Below are 12,111 nucleotides of genomic sequence, written 5' to 3'. Positions count from 1 at the left end.
AAAAACATTAGTGGTAATTCAGAAGCAACTGACGTAATTCAGAAGTTGCTGGAGTAATATCAAGAATACGACTCAATGACTTACAGCGCAGATTCACCAAAACTTAACACCTCTACAGAAGCGAGCTTATAAATGGTGCAGTTCTGATAGAAAATTTTAAGAACACAAATTGCCACTAAGACTTAAACTACTTAAACCCGACAAAAACACACAATGAACTTAACTTCAAACAGCGAACCTGTCACTCCAAACTCCCAACATAATTCTAGTTAGTGGAACAAACTGCCCAAGAAATTATACATGTTTTACGCGCCTATTATCTATGTAATAAATAAACCAGAGAAACTGGTACACACTAAGAGGCATTTTATAGAATTTAATACGATAACTTTATCAGGATGCAGACATTTATATGTTGTGGAAATTTCGATCGTGGAGTGAATGATGAATGAATGAATGATCATTTGTGTTGTGAAATCGGCGAAAGGATGCAAATCCTAATCGTTGTTCCAAATAATTGAATAACGAATTAGTAACCAATTACCTATCTTATAAATGTATTCCAAAAATGCGACCAATTTGTAGTATTGGACAGGTTTAATTATCACCCAGCGCTGGCATGATAAATGTGTGTACATAATTATATCAATGTTTTATGATAGTACATTATGTGCATACGCTTTTATCTAATTATTAGGTTCACCACAGCGCGTGGGATCTTCTGGGTAAGTACTATGTACAAAAGCACAATCAAGACTGTTAATTGATATTAACATTCTTTATTGTAATTCATCAAGTCTAAACTGCAACAATTCAGTCTTTCGCTAAACCTACTACAGGAAACAGCTAAACTTTTCCCATGGGTCCTTAAATGGATGAAGAACCTTGGCCATTCATAAAAGAGCTCTTCCGAGTTACGAAAAATGACTAACTTTCCTCTTCAGACAACTTTTCCTCACAGCAACTAAATAAGTGATAGGTAGGTAAGTACACATTTTATGTTTAGTGGACCATTGAAGGATTCCACAAAGCACTACGAAGTATTGGCCGAGATTCTTTTATAGTAAAATGATTTATAACTTCCTTTGGAGGACAACTATTTTGTAGTGTAACGCTTGAATAGAAATCGTAATCGACTTTCGGTACGTAAGTATACTGCCGATGTTATTGAGAACAAATTCTTTGTATGTCGTTACATCTTTTCAGGAAGAATAATGGTAGATCCAACCAAATTTTATTTCACTTCAAATAATTATTCTTTATTGCAATCATACACAGTACAAATATAAGAGATGCTAAATGTAACAGATGAAGACCATGCACTAGATACAAAGCCTTTCATATCACCAATGCTGGATTTTAGTAGATTTAAATCAGGATCAAAAAAAGCTACGGTCATGAGAAGAATTGTAACTTAGGTTCTTAAGTGTACTATTTCATGCTGGTGTTAAATTACATTCTACTTCTATTAACAATATTTAATAGTACATTGTGTTATAGGGGCGGCAAGTAAGCAATTACGAACAGACAGTCATTCAAAGCCCGAGCAGAAGGCGAGTCTTACAATATGGCACGAACGGTTGTTGCTACTGTTTCCTTTTTGCTGTTTCATCACGGTGCGGCGTACAATGGTTTTCATCACACTCGCGAGGAAGTTTAAAAAAATGAAAATTATACTTAAAAAATGTTATAGTTTATTTATATTATATTTACACATTTTAAGCATAAAGAATAATATTTTTTTAAGATCAAATTTTTTCGCTTTAAATTTACGTTTCAATTAACCAAAATTTCTTTTAAATATGCTAAAGTACCGTATAAAAATGATAAATGAAATAAAGCCGGCTGTATTTATATTACTTTTAATAAATGAAATCAAAAAGCCGACTGTTTTATGGGGTCGGAGCGCGAATTTGGGGCGAGACGGGGTGGCGTTGGCCGAGCAGGGAGTTTGTCCGCGCTCCTAGCGAGTGACGGGAGGGTAGAAATTAAAAAAACCATTACCGTTCAGATCCGCAGGTATAATAAAAATACCGCATAATTTTGCTGCACGTTATTTATATATACCACTTAAGAAAAAGTGTGATGAAAAGTATTTACAAGTATTTAACAACGGAGTTTTATTAGAAAATGGAAGCACAATGAAACGAATGCAAGAGTTCTAAACCCTTTGAAAAATTTTCCACAATCTCATTAAAAACAGGATTCGTATAATATCCCTGTAAACTACAATAGACAATACCGACCAATCTGTTAACCTCCGTCTCACTTCGATACTCCAAAAAGATTGGGTTTGCAAAAATTCGCGCCGCGTCGCGTAGTGTCTCCGCAATATGAATCAACGCTAATGTGCTCCAACATATAAACGTATTTCTCAAATTTAAGATTAGAATATAATAATTTAGTTCATATTATCAATGTTACAATATAACAATTTATAATACAACGTCAAGGGACAATATGATCGTTATTAATATAAATAATAATAGTGAATGTAAAACTAAAAAGGCATACCTAAGAATATACGAGTATTTATAAATAGTAATAATAATGCACACACTCAACATAGACCCGCATTAGGGAAGCCCTGTGTCGCGGATGCTATGGACACACACATAAACAACCACAAATTACACCCAAACTCACGAGAGAAATAAATGTAGGCCGTGGTATAATATTTCTCCCGGCGCGGGAATCGAACCTGGGACCTCTGCGTGGCAGCCCGGCATGGTAACCGTTCGGCCACAGAGGCAGTTAAATACACAAAATATTATCGAAGTACGACGACGACGTCAAATCAAATTAAAAAAAGATACAATTTCTTCAATCCTCTACACTGTAAAATACACCATGCAATAAAAGGAGTTTTAGTCGGGTGTAAAACATTTCGTCGTTTGTCTTTTTTTGCGGTTAGGTGTTCGTAGAATCTGGGACCTTATTACTCACGGGTTTCACGTCGCAAGTTCGCTACAATCGGTAACAGATTTTAGTCGAAACGCGAGTTATCCATCAACCAGCATATCAAGATTTTCAATTTAAAAAAATGAATGATCTCTGATCATTATAGGATCTGTCTCGTGCGCTTTTTAATTTGAAATTAGTGCCTAAAACCACGTACATACATTTTTGGGCATTTTGGGCTTCCAATTTTAATAAGACCAGTCACATGTCGTGAAGACTATTTGTGGATATCGCCGTTGTACTTGATTTTAATAATAAAACATAGTGAATATAAAAAAGACTAGACCCCCTTATAGGAAACGACGATGACAGATTCACTCTTTTGATCGATTCATTCCAGTATCGTTGATCTATTGGGTTGGCCAAATGTCCGTCCGATATCAAATAAATAAAAACACTTCATCAATTATTGGCCTCGTTGATTTACAATGTTTGTCAACTTTCGGGTGGTAAATTTGAAATTTTTCCTTTCATAAAAATTCCTATCTTTACTTATAGAATACAGCTGTAAATGTCGTTTGATGGTCTCTTAATTATCAAAGTCGTGTCCATTCAAAGAATTTTGTAAAGTAAGCAAGTGAAAATCTGAAGAGACTGTTTGTCTGGACAAAATAATATAATCAGGAGGACTCGTCTGCTCGTGTGAGAGGCTGAGCTAGGACTGCCGTTGTCGCCTTCTGTCAACAAAAAGCCAATATTAGTTTGTATTAATGTCAGTCTAGTGAGTCTGTCTTTGTGGTCAGTCAGTCCGCTGGTTATTAATGGACGCGTCAATGGTGGATGAGGTAGCACATCCCAACATAACTGCAACAGTGTTTGACGGATTAGTAAAGATGTGTGTTCAAGTTCGAACACTTGTGGTTTTAGCATTATCATGATGAAATGAGACACCTTACAATTAACCAGTTTGGACTTTTTTCAAAATAGCTTCTGATAGACGAGCATAGTATAATGCGATAATAATCTATAGATTTTAATTTATGAAATAGTGTATTTCTAACAAGGAAATAAAAATGTAACTATAATTTACGACCTTCGTGGTCGAGTGGCTTGCACGCTGGTTTTCATGGTGCCGCCATCTCTGAGGTCCCGGGTTCGATTCTCGGCCGGGTCAGTGTAGAAACGAACTTTTGTATAATGTCTCGAGTCTGGGTGTTTGGTACTGCGATGGGAAAATCCATTCACGACTTCACAACTTTTTCAAGTGTTTTAGTACTTGTATTAAACCTCGGCCTAAAGTTATAAGCCGAATCAATATTTTTTACTTGTGTATTAGTAATATGTTACACTACGTGCAGAATAAAAAAATGTACGATTCGCCGTTATGGTCGTGTTTTATAAGTTTGCTAAACTCATCTCAACATGCTCAAACCTAGCCGCACACCGCGCGTCATCATTAGGTACCACTGCCTGCTGTGATATCAATAGAAATAGTTCTGAATCGGACTTAATTACCACTACATTGTTATTGTTCAAACTCGGCAAAAACACAACACTCGAACTTCAAAGAAAAGAATTGAACGAGAACAAAAAACAAGAATAAAATTTTAATAACATAATTGAACATAATTCGGACATTGACAACCTAAATGAAACAATGCAAACTTGAATTGAATTTACGAAGGCGCATTATACCTTTGCAAAAGCAAAAACGGTTTAATTAAAACTTTATTCTTTATGGCAAAATTACTGCGTACAAATTTGTCCATATAACGACAACGAGCCCAAGACGTCGTGGAAACTCGTACACGTACGAAAACACAAAATATTTTATGTCAGAAATGAATTCTTGTAATGAAAACGAAACTAGAATTGAGAAATTGAATATCGAATACACAGTTTACCAGGTACGCCTATATTTATTTAGGTGTACCTCACCTCCTATCAAGTACAAAATTGACTATAAATATTACTGGTCAATAAATGAAAATCTTCGTAAGGCGGCGCCCGCTGACGGGCCAGGACGGCAAGGGATTCTTAGGTGACGAATAATAATATACCTTATGCCTCGGCAACCTTTGGAATGTTTTGGAAGGCTGAGTGCAACCATGCAAGACTGATCTGTAGAGAGACCAGGTGCGAGCACGATGTCGTGACGTGATGCTTCGGTATACCTAAACGAATAGGCATGCTTGAGGATGTCGCGTCGTCCCTAGGGATACCGCGGTATGCTTAATTCCCATCGTGTGCGCTTGCATGTAGGGATGCCGAAGGATCCCCTGCTGAGCGATTCCGTTACCCCGTCATTGGGCGTCGGGCCTTAAAGCCATGCAGCAAAACTATTTCGTATTCGATAGGAAACTTGTGAATGTAAGTTACCAATCAAGATTTTATTAATTACCTATGGATGCTTATCGTACAAAAAACAGTGAAATTGAGAACCTCCGCTTTTTGTAGTCGGTTAAAAGTAATTTTCTTAATCATAAGAGACACGTTATGTACAACAATTATCTTAATTTACACACACTTCTCTTTTTTATATATTGTAGAGATCTCCCATTATCACTTTAAAAATATTTATGGTACATAAGTCGGCCATTTTGTCTTAGTTCTGGTTTAAAAAAGTTTAAAAAATGGAAATGGAAAATGGTACATGGCGTGATCACCTATTTGTATTTTATTGCATTTAATTTAACGTTTAGATATTTCTCCTGATATAGACAAATTCAATTTTGATTATGCCTACAGGGTGTTAATAACCGTTCAACTGTTGTTATTTCTCCACCTAACCTTTCATCGACGTCGTACCGTCACTTATTCCACACTTGCAATATTTGTCACAAACGTAAACACAAACGTAGCTCTAATGTCGACTATAAACACTTTGCCAGACGACATTACTACTGTTATCTTACTCTATCTAACTCTGGAGCAAATATGGGGTCTACGATGGAACGAGCTCGCCCAGAAGATACATATTAAACGTTTTATACTTCTGCATCTTTCTATGATATTAGACTGCTCAAAATATTATTCTTGTTATACGTACCTATGTACTTAGCGGATTTTCAAGGCGATCTAATTATTCCTCTGTGAACAGGGTACAGGCTAGTCATCTATGTAAAGGGGTAAGTGTAGTCATATGTGAGATAGTGCCAATACCAACTTATTAATATTTACCAGAATTTCAGTCAATGTATTCAAGATATATAATTGTGTGTAGTAAGCAAAAATCTGGAGGTAGTCACAAATAACTAAAAAAAAACAATCGCAAATAAAAACCTACACATAGATACTTTTATTAATGTATACGTATTGTACTACATACTTACAGTTCTGGTTGTTTTTAGAAAATTATAATAGGAGTTAGTTAGCCTATGTGTTTTTGAGGCCGCTGTGACGTACTTATTAATTGTTACTTTCCTTCCAAAAATCTTTGTATAAATGTATGTGCTTCTGTCGCCTGGAATATGTACCTAGATCTATGCAAAACATTTATCGTGAATGTCTCATTTTAAGGTGTTAATTGTTATTGAAACTGCGTTACGGATTTTGCGTCTTTTTTCTTGTGTTTTCTTTTTTAGTTATGTGCATATATATGTATAACATTATTGTTTTTAATTTTTTTATTTGTAATGTAGCAGTAATGGAATACCTTAAAATGGAGTGTGATCGTTTCATTTTCTATATATACATTACGTAGACGTACTAATATTACACTCCCTTGTTCCTACATTTTTGTTTTGTTTTTAAATTTTTAAAATATAATATTACCTCTTGAATGTTTATGTATGTGGTAGTTACCTACGCCTGTTTTTCTATGTGGACTTGTATATAAAAATGACGAAACTTAATTGAAGTCACAGAGAAAAACAATTAAATTACTTAGTAGATAGTTATTTCCAATTTAATTAATTTTTAAAGATGTGTGACTACATATTTTTGCAAAAAAAAATGTTTTAATCCAAATCGCCGTTCACCAAGACGCAGGGTTGGGTATCAGACATATAATAATAGTCTATGAAAAATTATATCGGCATAAAATTAGCCAGTAATGAAAACTTAAGTAAAAAAAAATTAAAAAACCCCGATACAAAACTGTGTAGTCCAAAAAACTCAAACACAACAGTCTACTGTTTGTAATTGAAGGTTAGGTGGTCTGCAGACTGTTTGCAGCTGGTTGCAGCACCAGATTAAGGTTACTATATTGTAATGTCATCGGATTTCCACAGTATAACACATTTCAAATACATCGGACAAATGAAAGTAAAATATGTATTTTTTTTTTATAATAAGTGCGCATTTGACCTGCATCTCACCTGATGAAGATGACGTCGCTTTCCATAGCGTGCATACATATAATGCCTATTCACTCTAGCCTTGAAAAGGCCCAAGTTATATTGTTCGGGAAACAAGTCTGCAGGGAGGGAATTCCACTCCTTAGCCGTCCACCATATAAATATGGAAACGAAACGGTTCGTGCGAATATTTAGAATATCCACAACATAGGAACCCCAGCCTACGTCTAATTCCACAATGATGGAATGGGGAAGGCGCATTTAAACTATGCAATTCCATCGCACACTCTCCTTGATATAAGAATAATACAGGGGGACAGGCGTGTAGCTTACCATCCAGCGCACAACTTGTTCGTCCCGTCACCTGATATTTAAAAAAAAAGCTGATGATCTTTAAACAGCTTAACAGATGCTTATCAAACATAGCTTCCTACCATCCTTATTAAATTATCCTTCAAATAAACATGCAGAGTGATCAGTCCGTCCGTTTGGAAGCTACGATGCCACAGACAGGCTGACACGCAGTTACACAGACCGATGCTTCAAGCACAAACTTTACATTGTATACATATATTGATTATTGTAATGTAAAAACATTACAATATTCCCCCTCTTTTTGCGTCGGGAATTCAAAAGAGACTTTAAAGTAAGTACCAGAAAAAATGTTAGAATGTTTAAAGTTTAAGCGAAACTTAATTTATACCACAATTAATGTCCTACAGCTACAGGGTTACTTAATTCCACATATTAGAGGGTTTAACAAAATGAAAATTTCTATGAGGATATATTATACGGAACGCAGATGACGATAATTGCCGAAAATTGGGCAAAATAGAAAAAAAGCGGTGATATTATAAATAATAAACACCATTTTCATGTTAAATCACACTGCGATCTTTTACGTCACAGCTACCTACTTTTACCAGGAATTTGCAAGGAACTGATTTTACAATGTTTTTAGCATTATGAATCGTTTCTATTTTCAATAAAGTATAACCAAAATAAAATTCTCCAGTAAGTATATTTTTTTATCTTTCCAAAGCTGACACGGTTTTAGGCTACTGCACGTTTTCAATATTCATGAAATGGTAATTAGAACGTGCGCTACCTTCGTCGTAAAATTTCCGTTCTAATACAACAAAACAACAACAAAGTTCATTATATAACCAACTGTACACTGTGAGCATAATGAAAATGCTGGACATATTTTAGAACTATGCCTGCTGAATTGTCATCGTGTGAAACTTTTATATACGAGCGGTTTACTTGTTTCATTTGCATATTTAAAATTAATTACCGCAACGTTACGTAAACAGCTAACGTTACGTACGTAAACAGCTAATGTTATTGCATATTTCTATTGAATTTATTAGATGTTACATGGATGTTACTTTAATATTGGCCATTACCTTAAATACAGTCTACATGAAAATAATCTGATAAAACAAACTAACCAAAATATCTACACGTCCAAAAAGTCTATTCTATCTATCCTAAACGTCTACCTCAATCAAATGGGATAAATGGATTTTTTTCCTATTTATTTGAGTACTTCTATTTTGAGTGCTGTGAACATATAAATAAAATTGAGCAGTTTGGATGAGTCTGTTCACTCTATTATCCTTCACAAAATAAACTTAAATCAATTAATCAACAGCGCACCTTGCAGTTAACATTGATACTGAAAACAATTGAAAAATGTACCTTGAACACATGGCCATAATATTGAATTTGACGATTGTGTGTAAGCATTCTGAACGTTAGTTAGAACAACAGTGGCCACTTGAGACGTGTGGATATTTTCGGTTTCTTTAACCCGCCTGAACATTTTATTGGTGACTATACATACTTTAGGCAACATAATATGCCTATTACCGTAATACCCATTTGCGCCACAGAAAGACTATTTAATTTTAACTACCTAACTATTATGATAAGTTATAAATTTGTACGCTAATGCCAAATCTTTGTTCTATCTTGTAAAATGACTTTTAGACAAATCTATGTAGTATTCTAAAATGACCGCTCTACAGAGTTTTTAAATATATTATGGTTATGTTAAATAGGTTATGCTGGAAAGCTGGAACAAAAGTACGTAACATTTTCGTAGGGAGGTTTATTACTAAGTATAATTTTCCCATTCACCATAGTGAATTCACTTACCTTTTTGTGTGAAGATTTCACACAAACACATTGCGTGGTTTTGGACATTGATAAATTCAGTATAAAGGAGTATGTTAAGGACCTAAACAAATGTTTGTTTCATGTAAAGGAAACTTAAAAAAAATATCTCTATCAATATTCCTAATGTGTAACATCTATGTATTGTACCTAGGTATTATTTGCTAATGCCATCGTGTAGTTATTCATTCGATGTATTATTCTCCGTACTGTTGAGTTTGCAGACGTCGGCTCGGAGCGACGTACCTACTGCTTACATAATAAACTGTGTTTATTTGATTGTCCTGTATTTTCTTTATTGACCCTACCCATTATCGGTCACGTGAGGCGCGCATTCACAGCGTCCCGTTTAATGGAATCTTTTAGAACGACTGTCATAGTATTTTATTTTATTTTTATTTTACATTTTTAGGGAAACGAACCTGTAATAGTCTGTGTAAGTTCTGTTGTTGAGATTCTCCTCACAGTGATTTCTGTCGAAATTCACCGGTCAAATTTTGAGTAAAAAAACGCGTGCGTTCCTTAACTAGACATTGGTTTAATCATCGATGTTATCGATGGTAACATTACAAAGAAGAAGAAAAACTAACAACTAGATATATACATATACATATGTGTATCCACAAATTATATAATTTGAACACGTTTACTTACAGGCATGTTTTATAACCAATAATACCTATAGGTAAGTGAAATATATGCACAAATGTGTAACCATATTAGACATCTAGTAAGTTACTAAGTACGTACCATAACCACTCAACGATTATTTTACTTAAATGGTGCGATTATTTGAACGTTACGTACCTGTAGATCATCTTCGGAAAAGCCCATGGTCCACACAGGTGAGACAGTCAATTGGATCACAGGCACAAAGTGGATTTGAAGTAGCCAACACAGCACCAGCGCTAACCCATGTGGCGCCCAAATGCAATATAATATCCTGTAGGCACGCGATCTAATTGTAATACTTAGTTATATTTTCTCCGGTCGGTGATCGGAATACTTCGTGTGCAAATGGTGCAATCATAAATGATGTTGGGAAGCAATAGCCCGTTTACTTCACGGCAAGTGGCGCTCGGCGCCCCCTAAAGGTATATTTCCACCGACGAAGCGAGACGAGGATTGAAATTTGTATGGCAAAATTTCTCCTGCCCATCTTCGGTGGAAAGGATTTGGATTGACGATGGACGAGGCGTGAACTGAAATATTCGTTGATGTAATATTGTACGTTATGGTATGATACTCTATGTACCTACTGCCTACATTAAGTATAATACTTTGTAACGGAAACACGATTTCTCGCGCGAGCTGGCAACGGGTATTAATATAAATCGCGAAATGGTGACCTATGATTACAAATTTTTTAAAAGATCTTTTGCCGTTAACATATTTAATAATAATAATTTACGGGACGTGTTACTTCAGCCGCGTGTTTACCGCTAGACAAACTAAACAGCACCGTTAATGGTAATGTCAATTTATAGTGGAAATTAGCTGGCGAGATTTCAATTCTCGTTTCGCCTCGTCTTGTCACACGTCACCGGTGGAAACCTCGTTAAGAACTTGTGCCCGTATGTGCCGCACATACACTCCACCATAGGTACAGCCGGCACTAAGCCAACTGTGGAATACAGTATAAAGTTAGTAAATAAATAACTATATGATTAATAGATAAATATTGTTCTTATCATTTCTATGTCATACACTATATTATTGCGACCTCGAACTACACTGACCGCCGATATTAGCCGCCGCCGTTAAAATCATCAAGCGGGCAGACGTTACGGCACGCAGGGCACGATGTGAAGTGGACCACAGTTTGGACCACGGTTAGACCATAAAATTGAATAATTTGATTTTATTTTACGTCTTTTTAATGTATCGCATGATAATAATAAGAAACTGAAATATAGTATGTATATTCCAACATGACCATAATCGAGTATTTGAAATTCTACTGATCAGGTAGAAACTTCATCATTTACTGGGTTCTAGTCTCAAAAAAATCTATATTTAGTCGATCCAACGCTTTAAAGTCGTTCCACTGTCCACACTGGAATAAGGTTATTCCAGCAACATCATTTTTCAATCTCGAGAACCACATTATCTAGCTTAGATCTGATTGGACTAAAAGAAGTCTTTATTTAGTTGATTCTAGTCGTAAAATACTAATTTAGTCATTACGCCGTTCAAAACTTATTTATAATAGATCTGACTGCATTAAAAAACTCGTGATTTTGTCGGTTCCAGTCATAAACAATTTACTTACGTGAATGTCATATTGTTTATGTGACTGTGCCTAAAAATTTTTTTAGGCACTTTTTAGTTTTTATTATTATTACTATTGATAATTTCAACTTTTAATATTAAAACATAATTAAGCGCAGATCACACCGCGAGAGACGCTAAGCTAAGTTAGCACGTAGTCGCAGCATGTTTTTATACATCGTTCACACTGCGAACTAAGCCAACCGAGCTAAGTTGCATAGTTGATTGCATACTAATACTAACTTTGCTTAGTTTCGCTCGCGGTGTGGACCGCGCTTCATGTGAGGGGTTTGATTATTCTTTTTTAGGGTAGGTAAGTTTTAGTTCAGCCGAACGTCCACACATTTAAAAAATCAAAGACAAAGTTGTAAATAATATGATTATATTCTTAAATTACAATGGATACTCGCGTCAACGAAATTCCGTTTAAAAAAGTCCCCGTTAGATGTGTGATGGTTAT

This window comes from Hyposmocoma kahamanoa, unplaced genomic scaffold (genome assembly GCF_003589595.1).
Source record: "Hyposmocoma kahamanoa isolate Upper Pololo Valley unplaced genomic scaffold, ASM358959v1 100021, whole genome shotgun sequence".
Classification (NCBI taxonomy): Eukaryota; Metazoa; Arthropoda; class Insecta; order Lepidoptera; family Cosmopterigidae; genus Hyposmocoma; species Hyposmocoma kahamanoa.
Note: the sequence above shows the minus strand (reverse complement) of the source record.